The 18951-nt window shown below is 47.0% G+C and overlaps 1 long non-coding RNA gene across 3 annotated transcripts in view; it reads left to right on the top strand.

Moving 5' to 3' along the window:
* Positions 1-18951, top strand: part of LOC106507125 — a 267777-nt gene that overhangs the window by 41381 nt on the left and 207445 nt on the right. Inside the window, exons 1-2 of one of the 3 annotated variants that reach the window (XR_002346313.1) lie at positions 9280-9575; positions 11923-12086. This is a non-coding gene — a long non-coding RNA (uncharacterized LOC106507125). Of the gene's footprint in view, positions 1-9279; positions 9576-11922; positions 12087-18951 lie in introns of those variants that run through there. The other 2 variants (XR_002346311.1, XR_002346312.1) reach the window with 2 other exon arrangements.

An 18951-nucleotide genomic window follows, 5' to 3' on the forward strand; every position in this document is an offset into this window, starting at 1 on the left:
ACACTAGCTGTCTATTCCCATTAGAAAAAACACTTGGTGTTTTAGTGCAAATTATTTTAAAAGGGCAGATAACTTATGGATGCAGAAGGGTAATCCACAAAGATGTATGCAATTTTGTTCAGTTGGATGTCCTCAGGGCAAAAACATCAAGGATAACAAGTGTTCTAAATACAAACAGACACAATCATAAAATATGACACCCACGATTAAAATACCCTTTTCAAGGGTCTTCTGCACTTAGGAGAGAAGCTGCCTTGTTAATATCAAGGCCCATCATTTCCTAGACTCAGGCAGCTTAAAACAATGGTGCCTTCTCTTTCTTGACTGTATTCTTGGAAGGTTGTGAAATTCCAGGGCTTTCATCGGATTAGCCTGGAATCACAGAGTCAGTCAGCGAGGGTAGCTGCTGAGGTTGATTTGGGTTGAATCCCAGGTCTGATGCTTATGTACTGTCCATACTGTTGTCTCTGAAGTCTAGAAGGCTTTGTATGCAAATGGGGAATTGAGGTGTTGAGAGAGGTTTAAACATAACAAAACAACCAGAAACCCAGAGGTAAATTGCTTAGTGTGGTGCCTGGCACAGCAAGGGGAAAAAAAGATGTATTATGTGTGTTTTCATTCCCTTAGTGCTTTGAGATTTGAGAGTGGAAAATCATTGATATGATGGGAAGAGATTTTTATGGTTTCAGAAAAACTGCACCAAAATATGGGTAGCTTTAGATAGTAAGAGGAAAATAGAATCTCACAACTATCCAAGTTAGTGGACGGCACTGATATAATTGTTCATTACTGAGGCTTAGGTGCACCTCCATCATTTATGAACTCAAGGGCTAACAGCTGTTGAGCATTTGCTTGGTGTCAGGTGTCTTCTAAGTGTTTTATAGACGTGGTTTAATTTAATCCTCATAGCATCTTCATGAGCAGGTACTCACATTATCCCCACACCGCAGGTCAGGATGCAGAGGAGCAGAGAAGTGAAGTAACTTGTCCAAGGTCACACAGCTAACAAATAGTGGGACCAGAATTTTAATTCAGGCTCTTATTGCAGAGTCTACCCTCGGCCACTGTGCTGTGTGTTTTTAAAATTTATTTTGATATCCCTCACAGTATCATACACAGTGCTTTTCCCTAGGTGGACACTGAATATTTAAATATGTTTATAGAAATAATGTACACATATTTATATAAATAATATATAGATTTAATATTTAAATATAAATAATATATTCAAATATTTAAATAAAACATTTGCTTTGAAAGTGAGGGAGAATGAAAGGGTTGACTTGTTTCTGTTGGTTTTTAGCCAGGAGTTCCTGTCGTGGCTCAGTGGTAACCAACCTGACTAGTATCCAAAAGGACGCAGGTTTGATCCCTGGCCTTGCTCAGTGGGTTAAGGATCCCTGGCCTTGCTGTGAGCTCTGGTGCTGGTCGAGGATATGGATGGGATCCTGAGTTGCTGTGGCTATGGCGTAGGCTGGCAGCCATAGCTCGGATTTGACCCCTAGCCTGGGAACCTCCATATGCCACATTTGTGGCCTTATAGAAACAAAACCCAAAACAAAAAAGGAAGAAAGAGAAAGAAAAAAAGGAAAAGAATAATAAAGTCCAGGAAACTGCCTAGCCAGAAAACAAAGACCAGTGGGACAGGAATATTATTTATGCATCCCTGTGGGCAGTGAGCAAGTGCCTGCACATCAGGTTTAATCAGACCCAGAAAAAGATCAGTAGCAAACGCTTGCTGTTAAAGAATCTCTCCACTACCTGCAGGATGACCTAGAAGGTTAAGATCAATGTAACCACTAAAATCTTGTCCAATTATCAGGGTTTAGTGGAGAGAACAAAAAATTGGGGTCTGAAAGATGGGTCTCTTCTCGTCAGAGGTGTCATTCTTTATGAAACTCTTCACTCTTGCTGCATTTTTCTCCTTTTTTTTTTTTATGGCCACAGCAGAGGCTTGTGGAAGTTCCTGGGCCGGGGATTAAATCCACGCTGCAGCTGCGACCTATGCCACAACTGCAGCAACACCGAATCCTTTACCTCACTGCGCTGGGCCAGGGATGGCACTCACACCTCCACAGTGACCCAGGCCGCTGCAGTCAGAATCTTAACTGACTGCACCACAGCAGGAACTCCTCCCGATACATTTTAAAAAAACCTGTCCCTTCTCCTGATGGAAATATTCCTGACTAATTCAGAGGACAATCCATGGGTCTCCTTAACACCATGGAATCCCACTGCACAGTCTCAGTGCGAGCTCAGGATAGAACCAGGACCCCACCCCGGGGATTTCCTGGGAACCAGGCACCAGCCTTTGCCGCTGGCTCTTTTCCACATGCATGCTTCCAGGGTCCCTGGCTCAGCCTCCAGTCCATCCCTGTGTCAATGCCTCCCAGTCGATCTAGTGTTCTCATGCAGGAGAGTCTCCTTGCTTTTGTTCATGAGAGTTGAGCAAAGACATAATTTTAGAGCTGTAAGGAATCTTAGAAAGATGTCATCTAATTTTCCTCCCTCACTGTACACGGAACTGGAAAGGTGAAGTCATTTGTCTGGAAGTTCACTTCTAGTTAGGGGTAGAGCTAGAATCAATTCTTGGTCTCCTAACATCGAAGTCAGTTATTTTCCCCTGGAATATTCACGCATTCCTCAAGGGGGCTTCTCCAAATGATAATTATCACCTCAGGGAGCTGGTAGGGGGTTCCTATAATACGTACGTGGTTAGCAAAATATGGGGCAGTTTTCAAGCAACTAAAAATAGATCAGAAAAAAAGTACATCTTTATCTGCAAAATTGAATTTATTGGAGGAAGTGTAATTTACATGCACAATACAGATCAAGATTAATCTAATATAAACAAGTAAAGCAGAATTAGCTCCTCCACTGTGATTCTTGAGAATACGCCTAGCTGCTTCCTCTTTCTTGATAATGAATGAGATCATTTTGCATTGTTTCTGACAGCCCCAGTATTTTAAGACAAAATGTGCAGTTTCTTCAGGTTGACATTCTTCAACTGATTGTTTTCTACTTAATCCATTACATGCATGTTAATAATTTGTGGACCTAAAAAATTATACTTATCTCCCATGTGTCTTTTTTCCTGGTCTTAGGATAACTGGGTTAACCCAATAGGTCCTAAGCAGAGTGAAGCCCTGGTAGACCTCAGGAGACTGCCTTTTCACAAGCAGGGTCTGTGTTTTATGCATCTCTGGATCATTATTGTCCCTTCTTACAGAAATGGCTGTTTTTTTGTTCTCAACATCATGGAAACCCAAACACCCCCTAAGGTCTGTAGAGACAAAGTGAGCTCATTTGATTTCAGGGAATCTTAAGTCTTCGGTCACGAGGCAGGTGCGGGCCTCTGTGTCATCTCATGGAGCACGTTGATGTTTGGGAGGGTGTCCACGCAGGAGCAGTGACCTCACAGGTGGGGAAGCCAGAAACCAAGCTGCCCCATCCCCAGCTTCCTGAGAAGGACGTTTTGCTGGTCTTTCTTGGCTCTGCTCGGCTACATACAGGGCATCGTGTTGGCTGCACACATGGCGGGAGATTTAGATGCCAGGCTTGGTCTGAGGGGTGTGTTGGGAAGTGACAGGAAGGTCTTGGTCAGGCATCACTGAGTTCCCCTTGTCCCTTCTACCTGGGTCATTCCTGGGCAGCAGTGGCCTCATGGATTCTGAATGCTGGGTCCACGCTCACTAGGCAAAGTATCCTCTCCTCCCCATCCCTGAGGAGGGGGCTGGGCACGCTGTCCCCCAAGTACTTCCTCTGCTCTGGCAGCCCCTGATGGGTGCCTCCCTAAAGATGAGAGAGTGGTGACCAATGTAGGCATGATCTATATTAGCAGCTCCATGCAAGTCAAGGTGAAGATATGATATAAATTAAATACTAGAGTGCCCTCCGCCCGGGGTGAACGCTAAGGTGGTTCGGTAACATGAAATCGTTGATGCAACTTGGGATCTGGGGGAAACGCCAGGTTGAAATGCCAGACTTGTCACTTACGCACTCTGTGACCTTGGACATGTTTCTAAACCTCTCGGAGCCCGGTTTCCTTATCTGAAAAATGGAGAAAATAATAATACATACATCACAGGGTTGTTATGAGGACTCTGATAAAGAAGGCAAAGTGCTTGCCTCGGGACATAGTAACGGCTGTTACAGATGAGCTTAGTGAGGTAGCATATGACCCAGTGCAACCTCCCTCATCCTCCAGAGAAACAAACGGAGGCTCAGAGATAGGAGGTTATGTTCTGATTGCCACACAGCGATAGTGAGAGCTAAGACGAGCTCTTTGGCCTTGTGAAACTCAGTTCAGTGCTTTCCTGCGTTGTACTTTGAGTCATATTTGTAATATCCCTTCTGAATGGTGAAAAAAATCAAGTGAAAAACATGTATTTTTTTGAAATATTTCTGGCAGAATCTTGTTTTATTCATTGCTAATTACACTGTGGTTGGACTTTTTTTTGGTGGGGGGGCAGTCTTCTTTGGGCTGCACCCACAGCATATGGAAGTTTCCAGGCTAGGGGTTGAATCAGATCTGTAGCCACTGGCCTAGGCCACAACCACAGCAACACCAGATCCGAGCCGAATCTGTTGCCTACACTGCAACCCACAGCAAATGCTGGATCCTTAAACCACTGAGTGAGGCCAGGGATCAAACCCACGTCCTCATGGATACTAGTCAGGTTTATACCACTGAGCCACAATGGAAACTCCAAGACATGTATTTTTTGAAATATTTCTGGCAGAATCTTGTTTTATTCATTGCTTCCAACTGTGGATGGTCTGCTTTCTGGCACCAGGTGACATGAAAGTCTGTGCTTTGTATAAATAATTGTTGAGTAGCTGGAGGAGGCTAGAGTTGAATGGTTGGAGAAAAGGTAACATAAAATGTAACGCATTTTTGTTTCCTCCAGAAGAGATAGTTAAGGATAGCAAGTCTCCAAGGTTGATGTTTTCATTTTGTTTTACCTTAAATGTTTCGGGAACAACAAGGAGGTTTTTTGTTTGTTTTAATAAAGCCATTGTAGTAAAAGTCAAATGGTACCAATTTGTGTGGACTGTGAGATTAACCTAAAGGAGCTGCCTGCAGACAGGACTTTGGGAGTAGAGGTCACAGAGAAGGCAGATCATATGCATCAGTTAGGTACCATATTGTTTACTGCTTGGAACAAAATCCCCTCGGCTCCCACGCTTAAGCACAGCTTCCGAGCAATTACTCAGGTCCAAAGTTTACTTCCGATTCCAGCCTTTACAGACCAGTGCTGAGCCCATCAAGTTTTATGGCAGTCAATGCATCTCCCTTCCAGAAGCAACTGGTCACAGCCATTTCCAACACAAAGCTGCTTGGTCCATGCTGTCTTCTTTTTATAGTCTGTTTCCAGACTCAGTGACCCATAAAGTTAACTTATAGCCAAGTCACAGCCATGACCAGAGCTGTTGTTTTTGTGTCCATCCCTCAAGTTCCCTGGCTTCCCGGGCAAGGCCTGTTGCCTTTTCCCAGGACATTGCTTAGAGGCAATGCATCATTCTGTTTGTCTCTTGTGGGGTCATTCCTTTTGGTCCAATCCCTGGTCCTGGGTCTTGAATCCAGACTGTTTGCTTGAAACATTCCCAAACCCTGGGATTTTCTGGTTTGCCCCCAAGAATGCCCATACTGAAGTTCTGTGCCTAGCAGGACCCTTATTAATGGAGATATGGCTCCCACTTGGTAAGTTGAGGTCAGGGCATACTGTGAGCTCCAACCACCTGTGCAAACACAGCAGTGATTCAGTGGGTATTTCTAGCTAGATGTCCTGATGGTGTCAGTTACGACCTAATTTGTCTTCTCCCCCACCCCCCCCTTCCTCTCCAAATAGGGTGAGTATATATAACAAAGAGAATGTGATAGAGTGACTTGGCCTTTAGAAAGGTGGAATTTGAAAGTTACTTAATTTAGAGAAACTCATTAGGGCATGGAGTCCAGAAATGGGCATGTGTTATTTTAGGATTACTGAGTCACCCAACCTCTTCATTTTATTGATTTGGATGGATTAGTAAGTTTCCTTGCCTTGATCAAGTTTGGGGAGCTAGTTAAAGGCAAGGCCTGGGTTGGAACACTTATCTTCTTACTCTCAATCTGGTATTTTTCTCCTTACAGAATGTTGTCTTCCATCAGAATCTAGTTTTGTTCTGTGACAGAAAGATTAACTTCACAAAGAAGGAGAGAGGACTGAAACATATCTTGGTTTTAGTAGGACTGGTGCCTGTCTCCCACAACCTATTAATTAATGATGGAAGAAAACAGGGGTTAAATCTTATCATAGACACCCCAAATTAGAATATCTTGATTTATAGAGTTTTAGGACTAGGAGGTACTATAAACCATTGAATACAGCAGGTTTCACACTGTGCTCAGTGGAACCCTGGGATCCTGCACAAGTGCCGCAAAGGCCTTGTAAGGATGAGGGAAGGAGAGTGTGCAGGACTCTGAGCCTTCTCTCCTGGGGCCACTAGAGCAAGCCTGTCTTCACTGTTGGGGTTTTAGGTTAGATTTTATCTTTTTTTTTTTTTTTTTTTTTTTTTTTGCTTTTTAGGACCACATCTATGGCATATGGAAGTTCCCAGGCTAGGGGTGGAATTGGAGCTTTAGCTGCCAGCCTATACCACAGCCACAGCAACGCCAGATCTGAGCCATGTCTTCGACCTACTACACCACAGCTCATAGCAATGCCAGATCCTTAACCCACTGAGCCAGGCCAGGCATTAGACTCTCATCCTCGTGGATACTATTTGGGTTTGTTACTGTTGAGCCACAATAGGAACTGCAGGTTAGATTTTATCTTAAAATGGAAGTCCACTTCTAAAGAAAGAATGCAAACCTTAAATCTAGTTCAAACCTCTCAATTTACAGATGAGAAAACCAAAGCCTCCAGTCTTGACTCTGGGGAGTTGCAGGGCAAGAATCATCCTATTTTAGGGATAAGGGATTCAAAGCTTAAGAGATTTATAGAAAGATACAGGAGTTCCCGTCGTGGCGCAGTGGTTAACAAATCCAACTAGGAACCATGAGGTTGAGGGTTTGGTCCCTGCCCTTGCTCAGTGGGTTAAGGATCCGGCGTTGCCGTGAGCTGTGGTGTAGGTTGCAGACGCGGCTCGGATCCCGCGTTGCTGTGGCTCTGGCGTAGGCCGGTGGCTACAGCTCCGATTGGACCCCTAGCCTGGGAACCTCCATATGCCGCGGGAGCGGCCCAAGAAATAGCTAAAAAAAGACAAAAAAAAAAAAAAAAAAAGAAAGATACAGACTTCATCAAGTGGCAGAGCCAGGGCTGAAACCAGGTATATGGTTCTTTATTTCTGGCCTGTGATTCTTCCTATCATGTCACATTATTTAATAATATGAAACATGTGGGTGACCTTACTGCTCCATGATCAAGTAAGTCCCTTCCCCAAAGAATGCAGGACTGAAAGGGAGGGGTTTGAGGGAGCAAAATAAGAGAGAGCAACAATAAGCTAGTGTGGGGTAGGGACTTACTACTGGACCCGAGAAACAGGTGCACCTACCCATTCTTGCTTCCGTTCCTCAAGAGTCTGTCTCACTGTGCAAGTTCCTTGCTGTAGCCCCAGTGCCTACACAAAGGCCTGGCACAGAGTCAGAGCTCACTAAATAGTTGTTGAATCCTCTTGACATCTTCCAAACCCTCTCCTGGTCAAATACTGTATCAAATTTGCATAATCATGACCATCAAGTACAGTCCATTTATCTCCACACATGGTAAGTGCATAAGGCCTATTCATTGAGTGAATCAGTGAACTCACCTGGCAGTGTTGGAGTAAAAGAAGAAAATGACTCAGAGTGGTCATCTTCTCAGAGCCACCTGGCAAATCCCCACGGTGCCTGGACACCAGGCAAGGTTCCCAGTGGCAGCTGGCACCCCTGATCTCTGTTCCTGACAGAGGGAAGTGCACATCCTTCCCATAAGCTGCTGGGCAGATGTTCAACTGCCCTCTGGCATAGCCTGACCCTGAAAGAGCTTAAATAGAAGCAAATAAAACCTGGGATCAGAAAGTTCTTATTATATCTTACTCAAAGTGGTTATTAAAAGGGTACCCTGCCACAGCTTTCCCTAGGTTACCTTAAGAAGAGAAATGGCTAGATCCTGTAGGTTCTGAGATATTCTGGTCTCTATAATAACACCTTACTCTATCACAATTTATAGTCTTTCAAAGTGCCTTGAGGCAAGGCAATGGATTAGATGCTCTTCTGAGGCCGTCTACTCCCTGGATTCATTTCAGAGGAAGAAAACACGAGGTGAACCCCCAAACAGAAAAGATGCCAAAGAGCTTTCAGGAGGACATTGTAAGGCAATGAGACAGACAGAGAGAGATGCCCTATTAGGAGGATCAGATGTGCACCTGACCATGAAACCAGAAAAGCGAGAATCTGATGAAACCATGTTTGTCTCTTTTGGTCCTGGTTTTGCCCCTGTCCTGGAATATACCTCTGACAGTTTGTGTTGTGGTCTTCTCTGCGTTCAGGAGCGGGCTGGTTTATGTCAACACGTTGGGATTACCATACAAGTCATTAGATGTACTTTTGGATGTGGCGTTTCCACTTACGATAATTAAAACCAACTACTAAGCTGACTTTTCCTTTTGACCCAATTCCTGCCTTTGCTCTGCTTTGGCCTCTTGGGGCCAAATCTTGGGCTCCGTGAGTGGCTAATGACCGAGCCTGTCTTCCCTACCTGCTACAGGCAGGGCGAGGTTGCCAACACGGAGGGGCCACCGCCAGGAACTTCATTATTCTTTTTGTTTTAATCCCCTTATGGGGATCCAAGTGGCAGTTTCAGCCCCAAGGCTCTGGCATGGCAACAAGTGGCTGGTTGGGGGAAAGGGAGGCACGGGCTTCAGGATGCTCTTCCTCCGCTTCCCACCCTGCCGCCGCCCACTGTCCCCGGGGTTGCTGCTTTGGGGCGTGCAAGTGGGAGAGTCCTGATTTAAAGCTCTCAGCTATTTTAAGGCTCTCGCCCGCCCCTCCGCCGCCGCCAGGGCCTCCATGCCCAAGAGGCGTACCCGTTTAGAGAGCCTTTTCCCAGCCCCATTCAGCCCCCGGCGCGTGAACGCCTCCACTCCCGCCTGGCCTCTCCCGCGGGCGGCGAGCGCACGCACCACCTGACTCGCGCTCCCATTGGCTGCTGCCTGTTGCTAACCCACGTGACCGGCGCTGGCGCGCCCCGCCCCCGGCCCCGCCCCCGCGGGCTCTCACGGCTCCCGCTTGGTGGCGCGTTCCTGCGGGCGGCGCCCGCCGCGCGGGGCCCCCAGCCCTCCGCCGCCCCCACCTTCCGGACGGTGGGCGCCCACAAGGTGGCAGTGCCGCGCTGCTGGTGCCTGGTCCAGGTCCCCGCGAGCCGCGCGGGGCGGCCAAGTCCTCACACCCCTCCTGCAAAAGTTTTAGTGAATGTAGACGCACCCGGCCCTGGGGCGCTCCGGGGCCAGCTGGCCGAGCCCCTCGGATTTCGGGGTTCCTCCGGGAGAGTTGCACGCCCCGATGGCGTTTCTCTTTGTCCCCAACTCGGGATTGGGGACTGTAATTGAAGGAGGTAGGTTCTTGCTTTCAGCAGTGGTTTGGGTTTTTGCTTGCTGAGAATTGATTCTGAAAGAGACATAGAACAAACTTTTCGACAATTATTCTTTGTCCTTCTTGAGAGCTTCCTTCATCAGAGAAACCATCTGCAGCCTTTTTTTTTGGTAAAAGAACTAAACCACCACCATTTTCCTGAAGATCTTTTTTTGCACGCGAGTCCTGGGATCTTAACCCGCTTATGTGGAGGAGGCCCGGGAACCTCCTGCTCCGCAGCTGTCCTGGGATGCCCTTAATTCCAGGCACACGGAGAGATAAGCTCCTCTGACCTCATTTGACCCCGCTGCAGGCGCCAGGCGTCCTCATTTCGTGTGTGAGGATTGGAGGGGCGACTTTTCTCTCTGCTCACTGGAATTTTTTTTCTTCCTTCACTTTTCTCCTTGGCTTGTGGCTGTTCTCATGTCCCCTAGTGCAGTCTACTTCCCCCCCCCCCCCACGCATACCTCGCTCCTTTTTTGATTGTAAACAAAACGTTCTGTGAGCTCTCTGGGCCAACGTGACTCGATGAAAAAGGGAGTTCAGAGAATGTGAGGGCAAGGCACGTGACTGGGGCTGCACTTTCATACCTGGGGAGAAGGAGAGAGAAACACTCCTTGCTTCCCATTGTCTGTACCCCGAAGCCCAAATTCCATTGTCTGGTAGTCACGCCCTTCCCTGGGCCCCCTAAACTGCCAGCCAGGGAATTTCCCATAATGCTCCTAGTCTGCTCAGATCTCGCCATTCATCCACCCATCAAAGGATGATAACGGGGGACTCCTGTTCACACGTGCTGAGTTTCTGCTCAGACTTGAACACAGAACAATATGCGCTAACTGCCGCCCACGTTCTACAATGAGGCGCAGACCTTATCTGTGGGGATGCTGGAGGCAACAGCGCCATCTCTCACCTCCAGGCTGTGTGATGGGGTGATGGGAAGCTAAGGACCCAGGAAAAGATAGCAGGGAATTTTTTTTTTTTTTTTTTTTAAAGAAAGTGTCCACCTGTTGTGGTTTCCTGCCTACCCTAAGATGAGGAGGGCTCCACAGAACCACCTGGAGCGCTTTACAAGTGTCTCCTGGAGCTTGGGGGACATAGGGACAGATGTGACCTCAGAGGAGAGAGAATTGTTTATAGTGGCAAGAGGAGGAGGTGTTTGGAACAGCCTCTTTTGCAAGAGCTGGCCAGGCACACCTACGCTAGTCTTCCTGTTGACAAAGTGGACCTACTTTCCCAGGCGAAGGTGAGATGAGCAGCTTGAGCAAGGATCTGTGGGGGAAGGGTGGCCCACTAGCAGAGGCTGCCCATGGAAGGGGACCTCCAACCATTGAAAATCCCCACCCAAATACCCATAGAGAGAAAGAGCCAGCATTTGGTTTGGTTGTCTCTCGCCAACCCCTGCTTAACAGCTGAGCCCTCCTTGAAGAATTTGTTGTTTGGGTCCTGAGAGAACTGAACCACTGGTGATGGGGGAGTCTGAGGAGAAGAAACAAACTCTGACCATGTTCCCTCCCAAGCACAAGTCCCCAGACCTCAGCCACTTCCAGTTACTGGTGGAAGGAGAGAATCACCGATTTCAATGAGAGGGTCAGGTTTTCTATTTTGATTGGACTAAACTTTTTCATATCTAAAAAATGAAGCACTTCATGCATCCCTGAGACTGACCAGGAGAGAGGGTCAGTGAGATTTCACTCCATGTTGGGGACCGTTAGTCCTGGCCATGGGCAGACGTTTACATCACACTTAAGGTTTTACCTGTGTTAACTCACTTAATCCTTAACAACAGCCTTGAGAGATAAATAGTCTGATTGTTTCCATTTCACAGATGAGGAGGCTGAGGTCCAGAGAAGTTAAATAAATAAGGCACCGTCCACAGCTAGTAAATGGCAAAGCCTGGATTTGAAACCAGATTTCACAGTCACTTCTTCATCCCTGAATCTTTATTCCTATCATTTTTTTTTTTTTTTTTGGTTTTTTGTCTTTTTAGGGCTGTACCCATGGCATATGGAGGTTCCCAGGGTAGGGGTCTAATTGGAGCTACAGCTGCTGGCTTACACCACAGCCACAGCAATGTCAGATCTGAGTTCTGTGACCTACACCACAGCTTACGGTAACACTGGATCCTTAACCCACTGAGGGAGGCCGGAGATGGAACCCACATCCTCATGGATGCTAGACGGGTTCGTTAACCACTGAGCCATGATGGGAACTCCTTATTCCTATTCTTAACCAAACCTCATCCAGCTTCAAGGTCCAACTGTACTTGTTTCCATCTAAGAACTTCCTTGACTATGCCAGCTGAAGGGACCTCCCCTGCTTTATGTTTTCAGGAGTCCAGTCATGGCTGTAGAGTGGCCATTGCCCTTAACAGTGGGGGCATCTTCTGAGGAATCACCTTCAGAACCTGAGGCACATCAATGCTGCTTTTGAAGGCGGAGGTGCTGTTTCGAACCACCTGGAAGTCATTTGGAGTCCAGCGAAAGAGTCCATTAAGGTAGGAGAAACCATTCTTGGGAAAAGGAAATAGGATACACCATACCTGAATGGGCTGGTTTTGTGGCTTGAAAACTGGATCTAAATTGCCAAAAAGAAAGCCCCCCCCCCGCCAAGGAGGTGAGTTCTGGCAGCTTTACTGGAGAGCATGTATTCCAGGGATGTAGGCAGGGTCAGACGCATTCGGAAGTGTATGTTGCTTATGTGTGTGTGTGTGTGTGTGTCACACATATACTAATCACGCTCGTTGCTTTATGCTCAACTTTCATTTATGTTCTTTCTGTACAACTAGGTATGAAATGTAAAGACAGAGACTCCTTTCCCTCTTAACATTCCCTTTGCCACCAGCTGTAACATGCAAATACGTTATGTTAGCCTGAGAGGGAGCTTCTATGTTGGGGAAAGTTTCTCTTTGAGTAGAATTAAGAGGGGCGTCCTGGCCTGCAGATGAGCTGGGGTGCAAGGCTGAAGGAAAGGGACAAGGGTAGAGTAACTTGCGATGAAGTCGGTCTTGCATAAGGCATCTCCTGAGGGCAGAGTTTACTAGAAACACAGGAGATATAATTAGAAAGTGATACTTTATGGGCAGATTAGATTTTTATCTTTTAGGCCAGTGGTTTCTAATTTTTTTTATTAGCGATTTCCCCCTGCTCCCTCCCATTAAGGCCCCCCAAACAGAAATGCACTATAGGAATCCTCTTTTTTTGTTCTCCGCTTTATTGCACTTCGAAGAAGTTGAATTTTTTTTTGGCTTTTTACAATTGAAGGTTTGGGGCAATCCTGTAAGCAAGGTTATCGGTGCATTTTCCCAGCAGCATTTGCCGCCTCCACGTCCCTGTGTCGTGTTTTGGTAATTTTTGCAATATTTCATCAAACTTTCTCATTCTTAATATATTTGTTATGGTGACTCATAATCAGTGACCTTTGACCCTGCCATTTGCAAAAGGATTACAACTCGCAGAAGGCTCAGAGGATGGTCACTATTGTTTAGCAATAAAGTATTTTTAAACTAAGGTATATACCTTGTGTTTTTAGACCTCATGTGTTTGTACACTTAATAGACTATGTTGTGTAATCATAATTTTATATGCACTGGAAAACCAAAAAATTCCTGTGACTCCGCTTTATTGCAATTTTTGCTTTATTGTTGTGGTCTGGAACCAAACCTGCACTATCTCGGAGGAACGCCTGTACGTAGAACAGATGAAAATAAGAAGTCTCTGGCTCCGGTTGCAAGGGCAGGGGCCTGCGACGGGCCCTCTCATTGTGGTCCCCCCTACACATGCCCCGGGCACCTCTGAGGAATCCTAGGGCTCTTCCATAGCAGTCTGAACTACTGGTGTGGACACTGGGGATGTGTCCACACCAGAAGCAGGTGGGTTTGTGCTTTCCCATCTCTGCGTGCGTGTAGCCTCTAGCTTCCTGAGGGGTCCAACTCTGCTCCTCACACCTTTAAATCTCACTGCTTTCCCTCGAGTTCTGCAGCACCCCTCTCCCTGCAGCACGCTCCGCTCAACAGCCGTTGTCCTTCTTCCCTTGCTAACAGAACCCAGCTTTAATCTGGACGGCGACGTACTCAGTGACACTGATGGCTTGTGACTGGTCCAAGGCAGGGATTGGCAAGATCCAGCTGCCAACTCTTTGGGTAAAAATTTCTTGGAACACAGACACTCATGCCTCTACCTTTCATCTCCAGGTGCTTTCATGCTGCAACAGCAGAGATGAGACCGTAGAGTTTGCAAAGACTGCATTATTTACTCTCTGGCCCTTTGCAGGCAACCAAGGCAAGCCCATTCTCCTTGGCCAGACATAGGTAGACATATATTCGCTTTTGACCAAGGGTATGTCATGTAAAATCTGCTGGAAGCAATTGAAAAAGATTTTCCTTCCTTATGAGAGAGGAGGATATGAGGAGGACGTTATTTTTGTCCTTCTCCCTTCGGTTCTAGCACATGAAGGTATGATGTCTGGAGCTACGGCAGCCGCGGTGAGCCTGAGGCCCTGATGGTATCGAACCTTCCTTAGGACCATTTACTTTCAAACTTCTGGTTGAGCAAACAATAAAAATTCCTACGGGGAGTTTCCGTTGTGCAGCAGAAACAAATCTGACTGGTGTCCATGAGGATGCGGGTTCCATCCCTGGCCTCTCTCAGTGGGTTAAGGATCCAGCGTTGCCATGAGCTGTGGTGTAGGTCGAAGATGCAGTTTAGATCCTGTGTGGCTGTGGCTGTGAGGTAGGCCGGCGGCTCCAGCTCTGATTAGACCCCTAGCCTGAGAACCTCCATATGCTGCGGGTGTGGCCCTAAAAAGCAAAAAAATAAAAGAAGTAGTTTAAGCAACTCCTCATTGCCACGAGATGTAGAGTCACCAGGGTATTTTGTTTAAAGCCTAACAGCCAAAGGCAAAGTGCTTTTGTGGAAGGTGTGCCATTGAGGGGAATAGAGCAAATCCAGTGGCTACTGATAATGATAGTGAATAACTTTCAGAAACTTCCAGCACTCCGGTCACTCCACCAAGTACTTTACCTTCCCGTTTTCATTATCGCAAAACCCTCTGGAGACACCGTTATCGTTATCTCCATTTTGCAAATAAGGAGCGTTAGGCTTCGAGAAATTTAGTGACTTGCAAAAAGTTACACAGTTAAGTGGTAGAGTTCAGTCTGCACCCATGTCTGCTGACTTCAAACGCCAGGCTCTTGACATCGATTTTACCCGGCCTCTTCTGTCCTCAGACCTGGGTTCAGATTCCAGCTCAGCCACTTGGCCAGCAAGTTACTTAGTCTTCTGGAGTCTCAGTCTCTCCACAGTCACGTGGGGATAATCCCTTCCTCAAAGAGAACGCTCCTGCCACGGTGCCTGAGGCATGATGTGTCACCCTTTGGGGTCACAGGTTTGTTTCTTTGGGCCTAAATGGATAGCAGTACATGAGCTGGAGGAGTAACCAAGAGGCAGAAAAGAGAGTAGCCAGGGAAGGGAAAATAGACCCAGTGAGCGGAGAGAGTCAGCCCAGTTCCTGACCAAGTGAAGGAGGCTGGCCTCGGGCCTAGAACAGCTTCCCTGAGGACGGAGAGAGAGGGAGAGAACCAGCATAGTCACTTGTGGCCACACCTTGTGTTTGACCAAGGACTTGGTGACCTTAAGGCCAGCTGTGGCACAGCGTGTTAAGGATTTGGCATTGTCACTGCAACAGCTTTGGTTGTGGCGCTGGCGCGGGTTGGATCCCTGGCTGGGGAATTTTCACATGCCACGAGGCCAAAAAAAACCCAAAAGGTCAGCTGTGTCCTGTCTCAAGTTACCTTGAAAAGTTATAAGGAACTAAACAAAAGGAAATCCTCTGGGTTGTTGGTGTCTTTCCTCTTTGTGTAATACTGAGCCACTGTGCATAAGGGAGCTTCTTCAGGGTCAAGGTCACTGGCATCCACAGCCGTTAGCACGTTTGCACTTCCCATTACTGTCCTGAGCCGTTTGCCTGTGAGGAATGGGTGTCTGAAGACCCCATGGTTCTCAGCTTCATTTGAGTGGTTTCTGCTCTGAGCACTCCCGCAGTTTCTAGTTGAAAAGAGTAGTTGAACCACTCTGCTCAAAGAGCTTATGGAAAATATATGGAGTTTAGAGTTTAAAAACCATATTTTATTTTTAGGCCTTTTTTTTTTTTTTTTCTTTTTAGGGCTGCACTCGAGGCATGTAGACGTGCCCAGGCTAGAGGCTGAATCAGAGCTATAGCTGCCGGCCTCCACCACAGCCACAGCAACCCCCCATCTGAGCTTCGTCTGTGACCTACGCGGCTGCTCACAGCAACGCTGGATCCTTAACCCACTGAGCGAGTCCAGTGATCAAACCTGCATCCTCATGGGTGCCAGTCAGGTTTGTTATTGCTGAGCCACAGTGGGAACTCCCTAGGCCTATTTCGAAGGAGAGAGCAAAGGAAAGCAGGAAAAATGATCCCCATGACTTATTATGTAACATCCAGATGTTTGGCATCAACCAGGCCAGATGAGGGGTGATTTTGCTCATTCTTCATCTGGTTGCTGTGGCCTCCCCATAGAGGCAGGGAGAGCAAAGATCACATAAGACGCTTGCTAGGCTGGCCTCCTCCCTTCCACTCGGCCTGTCAGGAGACCCGTGAATATCCAGCTGCATTTTTAAACTCTGATGCAACAAATTCTTAATGAACACATTCCTAGACCCAGCATGGGCTTGAGTAGCTTCTAGAAATCACCTCATGATGGCTCCGGGTAGACAGAGCAGTGGGCGAAGGCTGTTTTCCCTTCCCATTCAGGTGTTTTAGGCTTGGGGGACCTAAAGTTGTTTCATCTTAAACGTACAGGTCTAACCTAGTATTAAAATGTGCCTGTGTACTTTGAAAAAGAGACAGCTGCTCTTCAGTGCAATAGAGAGATGCCACACTTTAGCTGGCTTTGTTTGCTGGCATGGATGTTTGCTCTTGCCAGAAATGCCTGCAAAGGGCAACAAGCACGGTTCTGCTAGGATGCAAAAACCAGGACCTGATTAGTGGAAGGTTTCCTGGAAGAGCATTTTCTCTGCACACTAAGCTCTACGTATCCTGTGGGGAAATCCTTTCAATCCCGTACCTGATAAATAAATCTGGCAAGTGAATAAACACTGTGGAAATCTCTCACTGACATATATTTCCACCTGTTATGTGAGTTCTGCCAGCCTCTGAGCTGGGGCAGTGTTGTGTACCTTTCAGACTGACCTGGAACAAAGCCTGTCAAGGAGAAGATGTGTCTGCTTCCACCCTGCCTGGCGCTGAGCACTTGGCTTCAACCTTCATAGGAACCAAGGGCGTGTTCAGGGCTAATGTTGACATCCTGGATTACGGTTGTTATTCTTTGGTGCTTTTGTTGAACCTGAATATTCCACCGGGCGTTACATAATACTGCTCATCAAAAACAGCATGCTCTGTTCTTCTGGTTTTCCACTCAGGGCAAGGTTAGGGGTCCTGAAGGTGCTACAAAAGTACTTTTCAGTGGAGCTCCCTGGTGGTGCAGCAGGTTAAGGGTCTGGCATTGTCGCTGCTCTGGCTTAGGTCACTGCTGTGGCCTGGGAACTTCCACAAGCCATGGGTGTGGCCACAAAAAAATCCTTTTCAAAAGTTAGAATTGAGTCTCTGCACAAACTCTTTTCTCGAAAGCCCACGTGGTCTCCCCACCCTCCTCCAGGAGGCTTGAAGTGTTGCTCCACCACGGTTGTACGGGACTACATGATGGCGCTTTTCCTAAAGGCTCCCGAGGGCACAGGCCGGGTCTTTCATCTTTGTAAAGATTGATGCCTGGTGAGTTCATTATTAACCATTTATTAGTAATTAATTAATGCTGAATGAATGAACAGCAGTCCTTGGTAAGTCTCTGTGTGTGAGACAGGTCTGGCCAGAGAATGACAGGTCTTGTTAAATTAGAGATTTATTTAAAGGCAATTTTCTGAAGTCCTTGATAGGACTTTTTGAGGATGACAAAGAGTCCGCTGGCCACATGTAGGAACAGGGCGATGACATGTCTGTGTCTGAAGGAGGACTGTTCAAAGAGAGTGCCCTGCACGGACCCCAGGGCTCTGCACGGTGCGCACGTATGTGTTGGAAATACCTTTACAAGTACTGAAGGATTCGGGTGGGTTGCCTGCTATGTATAATCAGTCATAGATGCGTGATGTTTCAGGATGATGATACTGCTGAAAGAATCAGGTGTTGGATATCTTATCAACGAAAGAGCTTTACTAGTTTTCTGTACTGCATAACAAATTATCTCCAAACTTAAGGGACTTAATATAGCAAACATTCATCACTCATAGTTTCTGAGGGCCAGGATTCTGGGCATGGCTTACCTGGGTGGTCTGGCTCAGAGCCTCTCAGGAAGCTGCAGTCAAGATGCTACAGGGGCTTTATTCATCTGAAGGTTTGACTGGGGCTGGAAGATCTGCTTTCCAGATGGTACTTTCACATGGCTGTTGGCAGGAGGCCTCAGTTCCTCACTCTGTGGGTTTCTCCATAGGCTCTGCTTGGGTGTCATCACGATGTGGCCCTTCATTTCCCCAAGAGAAGAAACAGGGAGGACCCTGCAGTGTCTTTTATGATTTAGTCTCCAAAGTTGCACACTGGCACTTCTGCTTTATTCTTTTTTTTTTTGTCTTTCTGTGGCTGCACCTGCAGCATATGGAGGTTCCCAGGCTAGGGGTCGAATCAGAGCTACAGCCACCCGCCTACACCACAGCCACAGCAACGCAGGATCCGAGCTGCATCTGCAACCTACACCACAGCTCACAGCAACGCTGGATCCTCACCCCACTGATTGAGGCCAGGAATGGATGGAACCCGCAACCTCACGGTTCCTTGTCGGATGTTTCCCCTGCACCACGATGGGAGCTCCCCGCTTCTGCTTTATTCTGTTCATTAGAAATGAGTCCCTAAATCCAGCCAATACTTGAGAGGGAAGAGAATTAGTCTTTACTTCTTGAAGGGAGGTGTGTCAAAGGCTTTGTGAACATATTTTAAATCCATCACAGAGTTGTTGTTTTAATTCCACACGTATATTTTGAGCACTCGCTGACCTTTCCAGATGTGCGTGTTAAATATTTAAATCCTCCTTGCTCTGTGCACGGGCAGGAGTCCTCACTGAGTACCCCATATGAGAAACAGGTTGTCTGAAAGTTAGGACCTGTGGTTCTGAGTGCTTGACCTTGTACCTTCACTTTGAAAGCATTTTTGTCTTCTCTGTCTGCTGCGTGGAGAGGCTTTTCACTGAAATCCATTTGCAGCCTCTTAAAAGAAGAATAATAGAACTCACTATTAGCCAGGCTGAGAGTTCCACAAATTCATTAAATTCTCACAACCACCCTGTGAGCCGGATGTTC

The sequence above is a fragment of the Sus scrofa genome, chromosome 7 (assembly GCF_000003025.6).
Source record: "Sus scrofa isolate TJ Tabasco breed Duroc chromosome 7, Sscrofa11.1, whole genome shotgun sequence".
NCBI lineage: Eukaryota > Metazoa > Chordata > Mammalia > Artiodactyla > Suidae > Sus > Sus scrofa.